The following is a 13,875-nucleotide window of genomic DNA, read 5'->3' as shown; positions in this document are numbered from 1 at the left end:
GCTTTGATTCAAGATTTGAAGTTTTTAGCTCAAAAATATGTTTTTTTCAAAGAAATGTCTTGAATCTGTTACCTACTTGCTGTAGATGTTTGCTGCTATTTTCAGAGGTTATTTTATGCATGATTAAGTAGATTTGGGCTGAATTGAATGCATGTTAGTGGGGTTTGATCAAGTTTGAGTTTAGAACTCAAAGCTTGATGCTTTAATGGTGGTTTTGGTTTGGTTGCATGAAGCTTGGTTTTTATGCTCTAAAATTGTTTCTTAGGGTCTAAATAGTAGATCTGGAAGTTTTGGTATTGTTTGGATTGGATTTGTGCAATGTGTGAATTTTTGAAAAGTTCCTGCGAGGAACCGGAATTCCGGTTGTGCATCCGGACTTCCGGATGGGTTTTGAAAATTTCCAGAACCGGAATTCCGGTTGGACAACCGGTCTGCCGGTTGGGTGATTTTCAGAAACCCTAGTTTTCCTCGTTTTTATGTTATTTGGGGTATTGCCATGCTTTTTATCGATAGGGAAACGTTTAGTTCCTAGTTTAAGTTTCCGAGAAGTGATTTAGCATATCACTTATAGTGTTGTGATTTTTATGGTTTAGGAGCCTGTAATCCGCCGTGCAGATAGTTCCAGTCAGGTTGACCGGCACACCTGAATTCGGAATTGAGGTAAGATTAGTATAACAGTATGCATATATAGATTACATGTTTAGCGTGCATGTTAGGAAGCCTGTTAGATTACATTAGATATGTATGTTGGCTTCGAACCATCTGACTGTGTCACATCGGTATAGGTTAGAGTATGACTAGCAGCTGGAGTATGACCAGTATGACCGAGTATAGGCTGACACTGTATCACATCGGCACAGGCTAGAGTATGACTAGCAGCTGGAGTATGACCAGTGTGCCGAGTATAGGCTGATACTTAGGTTGGTGGTTCCGTACTATTTGACGTATCACATCGGTACAGGCTAGAGTATGACTAGCAGCTGGAGTATGACAAGTTCGACCGAGTATAGGCTGATACTGTAACACATCGGTACAGGCTGGAGTATGACCAGCAGCTGGAGTATGACCAGTTCGACCGAGTATAGGCTGTTACTTGTCAATAGTACCGTCCCTATGAACATTCAGGACTCAGTATCGTGTTGGACACGGCAGTTAGGGTTATGGTCAGGGGTATGGGCGTCTGATCATGACCGGGATTTATGTATGATTATTATTATGCTTTTCTTACTGAGTCTGTCGACTCACAGTGCTATGTTTATGTGTAGGTAAGGGCAAGGCTAGGGCTGATGGACCGTGAGCGAGCCGGTGAAGATTGTACATGTCAGGGCAGTTAGGCCTGGAGCGTACGATCATCGGGACAGCGAGGCTACTTTTGTAATTAGTCGCTAGGCGACAAGTATTTTGTATAGACAGTAAACTTTTGTAAATGGTTTTGTAATCGGGATCCCGTGTATTTTGTATAAATATTTTACAAGTTTAATTAAAAAGCAAAAATTTTAATTAATCACGTTTTCCATAAACCTCGTTGATTAGCAACGAGCTGCACAGTATGTTTAAAAATCACGTAATACGCCTATGCTAGTTAGGGTGTTACAATTTGGTATCAGAGTCGCCAGGTTGTCTTCCGAAGATCGTCACGACATGTACAATCATCATCAGCAGTTAGCTCGTTCTACGGTTCAGTAAGCTTTTATTGCTTTAGTAGTTTATTTAATTTTTATGAAATAAAAAAAGCCTGATAGGAAGCATGTTAGTAGCCTGATAGTAGAATAGGCGCATGTTTCGTTTTTAATTTCCAAATTAAGCGGCATTAGTAAGCTCTCCTTGAACACGACCTGATATTCCAACTCTTGGTTTCGCAGGCGGTTCCGACTAGATGGACGCCAGGCGGACTACCAGGAGTCAGGGCAATTCTGTGGGGTCAAATCAGGGTCAGGGAGCTCAGTTTCCCCCGCAAGCTAGGGGCCGAGGTAGAGGTCCCAGGGGCAGGGCTCGTGGTCGGGGTGATGAGAACCCGCCGCAGGCTGCCCAAGCTGCCCAAGCCGATCAGGGAGCCCAGAATCGGGAAGTTAGGTTTGCTGAAATGCAAGCCAAAATAGAGGAACAAGACTTAGAGATTCAGAGATTGAGGCAGCAGGGGGCTCCTGCAGTGCCTGTGCCAGTAGTTCCAGTGGCACCCGCCCCTGCTGCTCAGGCCGAAATAGTTGTGGCGGCTAACAGAATGGAACCTTTGTATGAAAGGTTTCGGAAGCAAGCACCTCCGGTCTTTCTGGGAGGTCCAGATGTGATGAAGGTCGAACAGTGGCTAACGGTGATCACCAAAATTCTGAATTTTATGGGTTTCACCGAGAATGACAGAGTGGTGTGTGCCACCTTCCAGTTCCAGGAAGACGCTCTTGTCTGGTGGGACATGGTGTCTCAGATCCATGACGTCACTACCATGACCTGGGAAAGGTTCCAGGAACTCTTCAACGCCAAGTACTATAACGAGGCGGTCAGAAGCGCCAAGAGGAAAGAGTTCACCCACCTGACCCAGCGGGAAAATATGAGCGTGACAAAGTATACTACTCAGTTTGACCGGTTGGCGAGGTTAGCCTTGGGAATAGTGCCAACCGATTTCAGCAAGAAGGAGAAGTACCTGGACGGGTTAAATGTGAAGATTAAACACGACTTGATGATCACCATCGACGACAAGACCACCTATGCTGAGATGGTGGAGAAGGCACTGCGAGCTGAGGGCGCAGTTGGATGTATGTCGGAGTCTGCTAGTGGTTCGGCCATGGACCAGAAGAGGAGAACATCCACTGCATCCGGTGGCTCGAGTCAGAACAAGAGGTTCCGGGGGAACCAGAGTAGAGGTAGTATTCCTAGTGGTGCAGAGACCCGGTTTTCTTATCCTGAGTGCCCTAGCTGCAAAAGGCACCATCGGGGTGAATGCAAAGGTCAGGGATGCTTTCACTGTGGCAAAGGTCAGAGGCACCGAGGGCTCCATCGATACCCACTCCAGCTAGGGTGTTCGCCATCACTCAGGCGGATGCAGATGCCAGCCCTTCAGTTGTAACAGGTCAGCTTTTAATTAATAACTCGTATTATTCAATGCTGTTTGATTCTGGGGCTACACATTCTTATGTGGCAGCCAGAATCTTTAGTAAATTGGATAGACCATATGATAGATATGAATCAGGGTTTGGAACCCTATTACCTGACGGAGAGTTAGTTATCTTCAAAAGGTGGATTAGGTCTATGCCGATCATGATAGATGGTAGAGAGTTAAGTGCTGACTTGATAGAGATGAGCCTAGTAGAGTTCGATATTATTTTAGGAATGGATTTCCTATCTAAATATTCGGCGAGTATTGATTGCAAAAGAAAGATGGTGATCTTCCAACCGGAAAGTGAAGAACCTTTTGTGTTTGTTGGTTCGGTTCGGGGATCTCGGATCCCAGTGATTTCGGCCATGTCAGCTAAGGAGTTATTGCATGGCGGTTGTTTAGGGTTTCCGGCCGTGGTGATGGACACCACTAGGCCAGATACCATTCGGCCAGAGGACATCAAGGTGGTTCGGGAATTTTTAGATGTTTTTCCCGAAGAACTTCCAGGGTTACCACCTCAGCGGGAGATTGACTTCGTGATAGATTTGGCACCAGGGGTGGAACCGGTTTCCAAGGCTCCGTATAGAATGGCTCCAGCTGAACTTAAGGAATTAAAGATTCAGCTCCAGGGGTTGCTTGACATCGGGTTTATTCGGCCTAGTGTGTCACCCTGGGGAGCCCCGGTTTTATTCGTCAAGTAGAAAGATGGAACTATGAGGATGTGCATCGATTACAGAGAGTTGAACAAGCTGACAGTGAAGAATAAATATCAATTACCTAGGATCGATGATTTGTTCGATCAGCTTCAGGGGAAGACGGTCTTTTCTAAGATTGATCTCTGCTCGGGTTATAATCAGTTGAAAATCCGAGAGGAGGACATTCCGAAGACGGCTTTCCGTACTAGGTATGGACATTATGAATTTATGGTTATGTCGTTTGGACTAACCAATGCTCCTGCAGCATTCATGGATTTGATGAATAGAGTATTCAAGGATTTTCTCGATATCTGTGTGATTGTGTTTATCGACGACATCCTCGTGTACTCTCAATCAGAAGAAGAGCATGAATTACATCTTCAGATGGTACTGCAACGGCTTCGGGAACACAAGTTTTATGCCAAATTCAAGAAATGTGAATTTTGGCTATCTCAGGTGTCCTTCTTAGGGCACATTGTGAGCAAAGATGGGATCAAGGTAGATCCCGGGAAGATAGAATCCGTCAGGGATTGGCCGAGACCGAAGATAGTGACAGAGATTAGAAGCTTCTTGGGTTTAGCTGGGTACTATCGTAGGTTCGTGGAAGGGTTTTCTAAAATTTCAACACCCTTAACCGAACTTACAAAGAAGAATCAACGGTTTGTCTGGTCAGACAAGTGCGAAGCTAGTTTTCAGGAGCTGAAGCAGAGGTTGATTACCGCTCCAGTGCTAGCTTTGCCTTCAGACAACGAGAAATTTGTAGTTTATTGCGATGCATCCAGACAGGGTCTGGGGTGTGTGCTGATGCAAGCCGATCGGGTTATCGCTTATGCCTCCCGTCAGTTAAAGGATTACGAACAGCGATACCCGACTCATGATCTAGAGTTGGCCGCGGTGGTTTTTGCATTGAAGATCTGGCGGCATTACCTTTATGGAGAAAGGTGTGAAATCTATACCGACCATAAAAGTCTCAAGTATTTCTTTACTCAGAAAGATTTGAACATGAGACAGAGGCGTTGGTTGGAATTAGTGAAAGATTACGACTGTGAGATTCTCTATCACCCTGGGAAGGCCAATGTAGTGGCCGATGCCCTGAGCAGGAAGGGTCCCGGGCAGGTAGCTAGCATGGTTCAGATCTCACCTCAGCTAGCAGAGGACATGGTTAGATCCAGCATTGAGTTTGTGGTAGGTCAGCTTCACAACTTAACGCTGCAATCTGATCTGTTGGAAAGAATTAAAGTCGCTCAGATGACCGATCCAGAGTTAGTGAAAATCAGAGATGAGGTTTTGGCTGGTCAAGCCAGGGACTTTTCAGTGTCAGACAACGGGATGCTTCTGTATAAAGCTAGGGTTTGTGTTCCGAATAGTGTGGAACTCAGGAATGAGATCTTTGAGGAGGCTCATTCTACCCCTTATTCTCTGCATCCCGGCACCACTAAGATGTACCAAGATCTTAAGCCGTACTTCTGGTGGAGCGTCATGAAGAAGAATTTGGTAGAATTCGTATCGAGATGCCTCACTTGTCAGCAGATTAAGGCTGAACATCAGAGACCAGCAGGGTTGTTGCAGCCTTTAACCCTACCTGAATGGAAGTGGGAAGATATCACGATGGATTTCGTGGTTGGGTTACCTAGAACCACGGGCTTATTCGATTCCATCTGGGTAGTGGTGGATCGATTCACGAAATCTGCTCATTTTCTGCCTGTTAGAACAACATTTACAGTGGATCAGTTGGCAGAATTGTACGTTAAAGAGATTGTTAGACTTCACGGGGTACCGAAGTCTATAGTTTCGGATAGAGATCCGAAGTTCACCTCCAAGTTTTGGCAGAGTTTGCAACGAGCAATGGGTACAAAACTAAAATTCAGTACAGCATTCCATCCTCAGACAGATGGTCAGTCCGAAAGGACAATTCAGATATTGGAGGACATGTTACGAGCCTGTGTTATGGATTTTGAAGGCTCTTGGAATAAATACCTACCGTTGATAGAATTTTCTTACAACAACAGTTATCAGAGTACGATAGGGATGGCTCCCTATGAACTGTTATACGGTAGGAAATGTAGATCTCCCATCCACTGGGATGAGACAGGGGAGAGAAAATACTTAGGTCCAGAGTCAGTGCAGCGGACCAATGAGGCAATAGAGAAGATAAAAGCTAGAATGCTTGCCTCACAGAGTAGACAGAAAAGTTATGCAGATCTGAAACGCAGAGATGTTGAGTTCCAAGTAGGGGACAATGTGTTTTTACGAGTGTCTCCAATGAAGGGGATCAAACGTTTCGGGAAAAGAGGCAAGTTATGCCCTAGATTTATAGGACCTTTCGAAATTCTCGAGAAGATAAGTCAAGTGGCATACCGGTTAGCATTGCCTCCAGCTTTATCAGCAGTTCACAACGTATTCCATGTCTCGATGTTGAGAAAATACGTTACTCAGTTATGAGAGCCTAGAACTGCAGCTAGATATGTCTTACGAAGAACAGCCAGTGCAGATCCTAGATAGAAAGGATAAAGTCCTTCGGAATAAGACCATAGCTTTGGTCAAAGTTCTCTAAAGAAACAGCAAGGTGGAGGAAGCCACCTGGGAGCTAGAGTCTGATATGAGAGCTCAATATCCAGAGTTATTCAGGTTAGATTTCGGGGACGAAATCCTTTTAAGGGGGGAATAGTTGTAAAGACCGCTTAGTTTAATTCGGAAATTAGCAGTTAATCATGTTTAATTATGAAAATATTTTATAGCTATTTAAATAATTATTTATACTGTTATTATTGAATTCTGAGATGCATTTTATGTCATTTAGTAGTTTTCATAATTTTGCATTTCCGGTGCCCGGTAACATGGAACTCGATGTTTGGCTCAGTAAAATCACAACTTAGTAAGTTAGTAGTGTGGGACAGTTTAGTAGACATTGGGAATGTCGGGAATGGCCAGGAATTTAGAATTTCCCAAAAAAAAATACCCCTTTAGTGTTATTTATGTGATTTTAGTGTGAAGGGGCAAAATGGTCATTTTGCCCCATTATTAGTTTGTCCTTTAGTGGACTTAATAATTGAGAAATATGTGTTTTATTATGCTATGTGTTGGCTGAATAAAGAGTGTTAATTTTTACATGTTTTCTCTTTTATTCAAAAAAAAGAAAATTACAAAGTTAGAAATAACTAGAAAATCAAAGCTCTCTTTTCCTCTCTCTCTCTCTCTCTCTCTCTCTCTCTCTCTCGGCTGGTAGGGTGTTTCTAGGGCTGGGATTTCTTGATTTTCAAGCCCTTTCTCCTTCAATCTAGTGTTCTTCAAGCTTTGGTAAGCTTTCTAAACCTTCCCCTTTTGTAATTTATGGAAAATGTTTAAAAAAGATGATTGTTGCATGTTCAATTGTTGTGATGTTTGCTGCTGTGATTTGTTGTTATTTTCAGAGGATTAGTTTTGTTATTTTAAGTAGGTTAGAGCTAGTTAATGCATGGTATTTGCTTTGATTCAAGATTTGAAGTTTTTAGCTCAAAAATATGTTTTTTTCAAAGAAATGTCTTGAATCTGTTACCTACTTGCTGTAGATGTTTGCTGCTATTTTCAGAGGTTATTTTATGCATGATTAAGTAGATTTGGGCTGAATTGAATGCATGTTAGTGGGGTTTGATCAAGTTTGAGTTTAGAACTCAAAGCTTGATGCTTTAATGGTGGTTTTGGTTTGGTTGCATGAAGCTTGGTTTATGCTCTAGAATTGTTCCTTAAGGTCTAAATAGCAGGTCTGGAAGTTTTGGTATTGTTTGGATTGGATTTGTGCAATGTGTGAATTTTTGAAAAGTTCCTGCGAGGAACCAGAATTCCGGTTGTGCATCCGGAATTCCATATGGGTTTTGAAAATTTCCAGAACAGGAATTCCGGTTGGGTGATTTTCAGAAACCCTAGTTTTCCTCATTTTTATGTTATTTGGGGTATTGCCATGCTTTTTATCGATAGGGAAACTTTTAGTTCCTAGTTTATGTTCCCGGGAAGTGATTTAGCGTATCACTTATAGTGTTGTGATTTTTATGGTTTAGGAGCCTGTAATCCGCCGCGTAGATAGTTCCAGTCAGGTTGACCAGCACACCTGAATTCGAAATTGAGGTAAGATTAGTATAACAGTATGCATCTATAGATTACATGTTTAGCATGCATGTTAGAAAGCCTGTTAGATTACATTAGATATGTATGTTGGCTTCGAACCATCCGACGGTGTCACATCGGTATAGGCTAGAGTATGACTAGCAGTTGGAGTATGACCAGTATGACCGAGTATAGGCTGCCACTGTATCACATCGGCACAGGCTAGAGTATGACTAGCAGCTGGAGTATGACCAGTGTGCCGAGTATAGGCTGATACTTAGGTTGGTGGTTCCGTACTATTTGACGTATCACATCGGTACAGGCTAGAGTATGACTAGCAGCTGGAGTATGACCAGTTCGACCGAGTGTAGGCTGATACTGTAACACATCGGTACAGGCTGGAGTATGACCAACAGCTGGAGTATGACCAGTTCGACCGAGTATAGGCTGTTAATTGTCAATAGTACCGTCCCTATAAACGTTCAGGACTCAGTATCGTGTTGGACAGGGCAGTTAGGGTTATGGTCAGGGGTATGGGCGTCTGATCATGACCGGGATTTATGTATGATTATTATTATGCTTTTCTTACTGAGTCTGTCGACTCACAGTGCTATATTTATGTGTAGGTAAGGGCAAGGCTAGGGCTGATGGACCGTGAGCGAGCTGGTGAAGATTGTACTGTTGGAAATTATTTTACCAGGATCTTAGATCTACTCACAAGTATGTTTATTAACATCCTAAATATGAACTTTCTAAAACGATAAATTAAACACATATAAAGTTAAGAAAACCTTACATTGATGCAGCGGAATTAATGTCTCCTTCCACTCAGATCTCTAACCCTTGATTCCTTTCTGTAGCAGAGTATAATCAAGATCTGAGCCCGAATGTCCTTCTTCTTCAAGTTTTGATCCTTCACAGTCTTCCAATCTATGATTGAGTTACTGCTTGCTGTGTGTGGGCACTTACTCTTTCACTAGGGTCGAAAAAGATGAAGGAGAAAAGAGAGAGAGAGGTTTCGGCCAAGGTATAGAAAGTGGGAAGGCTCAGTTTTTCTGAAGAGAGAAAATTCTGTCAGAAAGGCTTGTTGAAAACTTGTGTTTTGACTGAGCCATCACTTTCTATTTATAGGCAACTACTAGGTTTAGGTTAGGATTTATTTGGCATTAAAATAATGAAAATATTAATTTGAAAAATCAACTTAAGTGGCCGGCCATGGTGTTGTAATGGGCCTCACTTAATTTTGTAATTTTATCAAATTTTATCTCTATTTTCTCAAAACAGCCAATTTTCCAATTCTAACCTTTTAAATGCCAAAACTAATTATTTAATAACTAAAATAGATTATTAAATAATATTGTCATTTAATTTAATTATTAATTAGACATATAAAGTCCATTAATAAATAAATAAACCTAGAATCTCTTTTCTTTACAATTTCACCCCTACTTAGTGAAAATTCATAAAATTAGACATAGTCTAACTTTAGAATTAAAAATTGATCAATCACGAATCAATTAATGAGTCTTACAAGCAGAATGTTCTCAACTAGAATGGGGACCATGGATCTATATGCTGAGCTTCCAATAAGTGAACCAAATTTACAAAGTAAATTCCTACTTATTAATTCTTCGTTGAATCCACCCTTAGAACTTAGAATTGCACTCTCAGACTTATATAGAGCATATTGTATGCTTCACGATATCAATATACTATCTCATTTAACCATTGTTATAATCTTATTGTGATTTAAAGATCCTCTATATAGATGATTTACATCGAGATGGGATTTCTTTACTGTTCTCACCCCTCAATGTATTTTGCCCCTTAAAACACTTAGCTACCTGTAAATGGTGTTTAATGATCTAATAATTAGTCAGTTAAACAAGAGCTCATCCATTTACTTCTATTTGCTAAGCTCGAAGGGAATCATCACTTAACTTCTATACACCAGTCGAAGCTATAGATTCTATATTTATGTTCAGCACTCCCACTCAATCATACTATCATGTTCCCAAAATATACGTATCACCCTGACCCAAAAGTAGGCTTAACTAATAAATCAAAGAACATGAATAGCACTCCTGAGTTGAGCCTAAGCATATCAGGATTTAGATTCTTTTAATCTTAAGATCAACTACTGATATTGACTTGGAAAGATATGTATAACGGTAAGTTTGTAATATCTTAACTTAGTTGCAATATCGGTCCAGTCCAATGTATACTCCATACATTCGAAACTAGTATACTTTACTAATGTCCTGGAAAGAACATAACACTTACTCCAAGTGTAAGTACACATCATCGCTGATTATCACATTAGTGTAAATCCAATAACACTGATGAAACATGGACCAAAACTTTTGATTCATATGATCACAATCACATTCCACTGTGTTGACGATACTGTAATTGTGAATAAACATATGATCTGGATTTAACTGATTTTGTGTGTATGAATGTAATAAACATATTAAACATATTAAACCATTAGCATGTAAAATTCATGCAAACATCAATCACTTCAAATTTCTTATATTGATAACTAATCAGATTGTAAAGAGTTTTATTTAGGGCATAAAACCCAACATGTACATGTCGGGGCAGTTAGGCCTGGAGCGTACGATCATCGGGACATCGAGGCTATTTTTGTAATTAGTTGCTAGGCGACAAGTATTTTGTATAGACAGTAAAATTTTGTAAATGGTTTTGTAATCGGGATCCCGAGTATTTTATATAAATATTTTACAAGTTTAATTAAAAAGCAAAAATTTTAATTAATCACGTTTTCCATAAACCTCGTTGATTAGCAACGAGCTGCACAGTATGTTTAAAAATCACGTAATACGCCTATGCTAGTTAGGGTGTTACAGTGTAACAACCCTTTTATTACATTAATAATGTGTGATCAACACAAGAGTTACAAATGTCAACAAATTGTAACTCCTCTCCAAGTTACAACATGATGTAGGTTACAAAAGTGTAGGTTATAAAACCATAGGTTACACATTTATTTATCATACACTTAATATATATTATTCACATAATAATATATTTATCACATTTTAATCTATACTTATTATATTATAAAATAATATAACAATCTCCCACTAGATTAAAATGTGTGACACACTTGTAACATTTATTTAATCAATCAAAATTTTATATCAAAATATAACATTCCCCCACTTTGATTGAATAAATACACACTTTCAAAGAAGTCTTACTTAGGTGCATTAGGTAAAATGTCTTTCAACTTGAATTTTACCTTAGTGTAGTTACCACAAAATTTGATGAAATTTTGGTTGTCGTAGCATTGAACCACTATTCCTTTAATACAAACCGGTGATAGCACACAGACCCTCGCTAATGCTCACTTGAGACCGCATGTCTTGCTCTTGCACCGTTAATGGCCATGTGCAAACTTCTAATTCATGGACTCTCTAGAGAATACTCCAAATTCTCATAAGAGGCGGCACCACCTCTAGTCCATATAGGTGGAGTTTTAGTGTCTCACCACTCTTTAGACACTTCTTAAGCTTAAGTGAGTTTTCTTAAGCTTAAGCTCCATTAAAAAACCTTTCGATTTTAACTCTCAATTTTCACAACATGTACTCATCCCTAGATGGGACAATTGAGTACCATATTCACTCTATTGACTTGTTATTACCTATTGAACTTAAGACTAGATTTTTACTAGTGTTAAGATAGGTTACCATCAATGAGTAAAACACTAAGGGAGTTTAGGTCCCATCCCTCAAAAATTCATGCTTTAATCTTGTACGGAGATTAAGCAATTTGTTATAACCTCTCACTATTATTTCCATGTGAATCATGCATGCCAAAATATAGTGTTCACTTTGTGACCACTTTTTCTCCTTAAGTACTTAAGCTTTGAAAATTCAATCATAAAAGATTAATTTTCACACAACTCAATAATTTTGATACCAAGCATATCAAAATTAAACACTAATTTAGACACCAAGCATGTCTAAATTACACTTTATTTTAAGACACCAAACACGTCTTAAACTTTTCATGTTGAAGTATCACCCCCACACTTACACATTTTATAATCAAGATAATATCTGTATTTTAAAATATAGAAGACCACTTTGTCTCTATAATTTCTCTTAAATTTAATTTCTTTCTTGAAATTATTTTTACCGAAATTTGACACTAAATATGTCAATATTTTCACTTATGCACATAGCCAAACTTGATTTAAAATTTGAATTCAAAATCAAATAAATTAATCAACAATGTCTCAACATATTTTGATTAAATTTGTGGCTCACCCCCACATTTCTAGCATAAAGTGTATATAAAAAATATCACTTTTGTGTATTTCCTCTTGAAATGACTTTTTAAGGTAACTTTAAAAAATACCATTTGACATTTTTAGTTTTCTCAACAAAACTAAAATACCAAACTCACATTACTACTCACAAAATAATGTGATTATTTTTACTCATAATTCTAAGGTTATCTCCTCATTGAGATTAGCCCAAAATTATATTAAAGTTAACAAAATTCTCATCAATTTTGTTCACAACTTTGATTATTTAAGATTCAAAATTGCTTCTCCAATTTTGTTATCTTTTCATAATTTTTGAATCCATATTGATTCATTTACTTTGAATCTAAAATTGCTCTTCCAATTTATGGCTCATTTCACAAGTTTGGATCTACTTTTGATCTATTTGTTCTTGCTATGACAAGACAATTCTCATAAGTGTAAATCTCATAGTTCACTTTTGTTATCTCATAATATGAGATGATTATCTCTTATAATCTAATAAAAGATGTAACTTTTTAAAATTCATCTTTTATTAATTCTTCACCACTAAATTGAACAAGAATTCAAAACTATTCTTTATTCACAAAATAAATAATAATAATTCTCACAATAATAATAAACATTATTTTATTACTATCAACATTAATATTATTATCATGCTATGTAACTCATATATTAATATAAAATTAATATATAACTCCCATACATAAAATTTTAACTCTCAAATTGTAATCTTATGCTAATTAATATATTATGTATGTTATTATCAACATCTCATATGTAACATACACATAATATATTAATAATTATACAACTATTATGTTACATATTACATATATAACATATATATAAACTTTGATATACATGTATGATATATATTATATACACATAATATATTATATATGTATGTCTCGTATAAATGTATAAAAATAATTATTTCTACATATTTAATCTCACTAATATATATTATATCACATGCTCTATATATATATATATTACTCATATATACATATTATATATTATATATCTCACATATATACATATAATAACATGATATAAAATTCAAATATCAATATATTATTTTCTACTATATATATTTATATGATATGTCACATATATATAACTTATATATATCATATGTATTAATATCATATAAAATAGTAAATCACATAATATACACCACCATGCTCACCCATGAATGGTTTTCAAACAAAATCTTTTCTCCTTGTATTCTCACAATCTTGATTTATCTCCTCTTCCATTGAAAAGGGATAAGCTTTTGATTGTTAGAGATTTTATTACAATGGAAGATAAATCAAGATATATACAACTCAATTGTAAAAATAATACAAGGACAATAAAAGAGATTGATTAAATATATGTTACGCAATACACATATATACACTATATATATTACAAATATATATGAAAGGTAGAAGGAGAAAATTACAACATTATAATATATATAGCAAGAGAAGAATATATATACACTCACTCACAACCTTGAGTGTAGAATAGTGGGGATCACCATGACTTGAACAAGGTATTACACCTTTGTCCAAAAGCTTATTTCCCCCATCTCTAAGCACTAAGGCAACTCTCTAGGAAATAGCTTTGGTAATTATCAAGCCTTAGGGTTTTCTAGCAAAGTGCTTTCTTGATAGAAAACTTCATCTCTCTCAAATGAGCACCAAAGACCTCCTTTTATA

This window comes from Cannabis sativa, chromosome X (genome assembly GCF_029168945.1).
Source record: "Cannabis sativa cultivar Pink pepper isolate KNU-18-1 chromosome X, ASM2916894v1, whole genome shotgun sequence".
Taxonomy (NCBI): domain Eukaryota; kingdom Viridiplantae; phylum Streptophyta; class Magnoliopsida; order Rosales; family Cannabaceae; genus Cannabis; species Cannabis sativa.
This window is presented reverse-complemented; position numbering follows the sequence as displayed.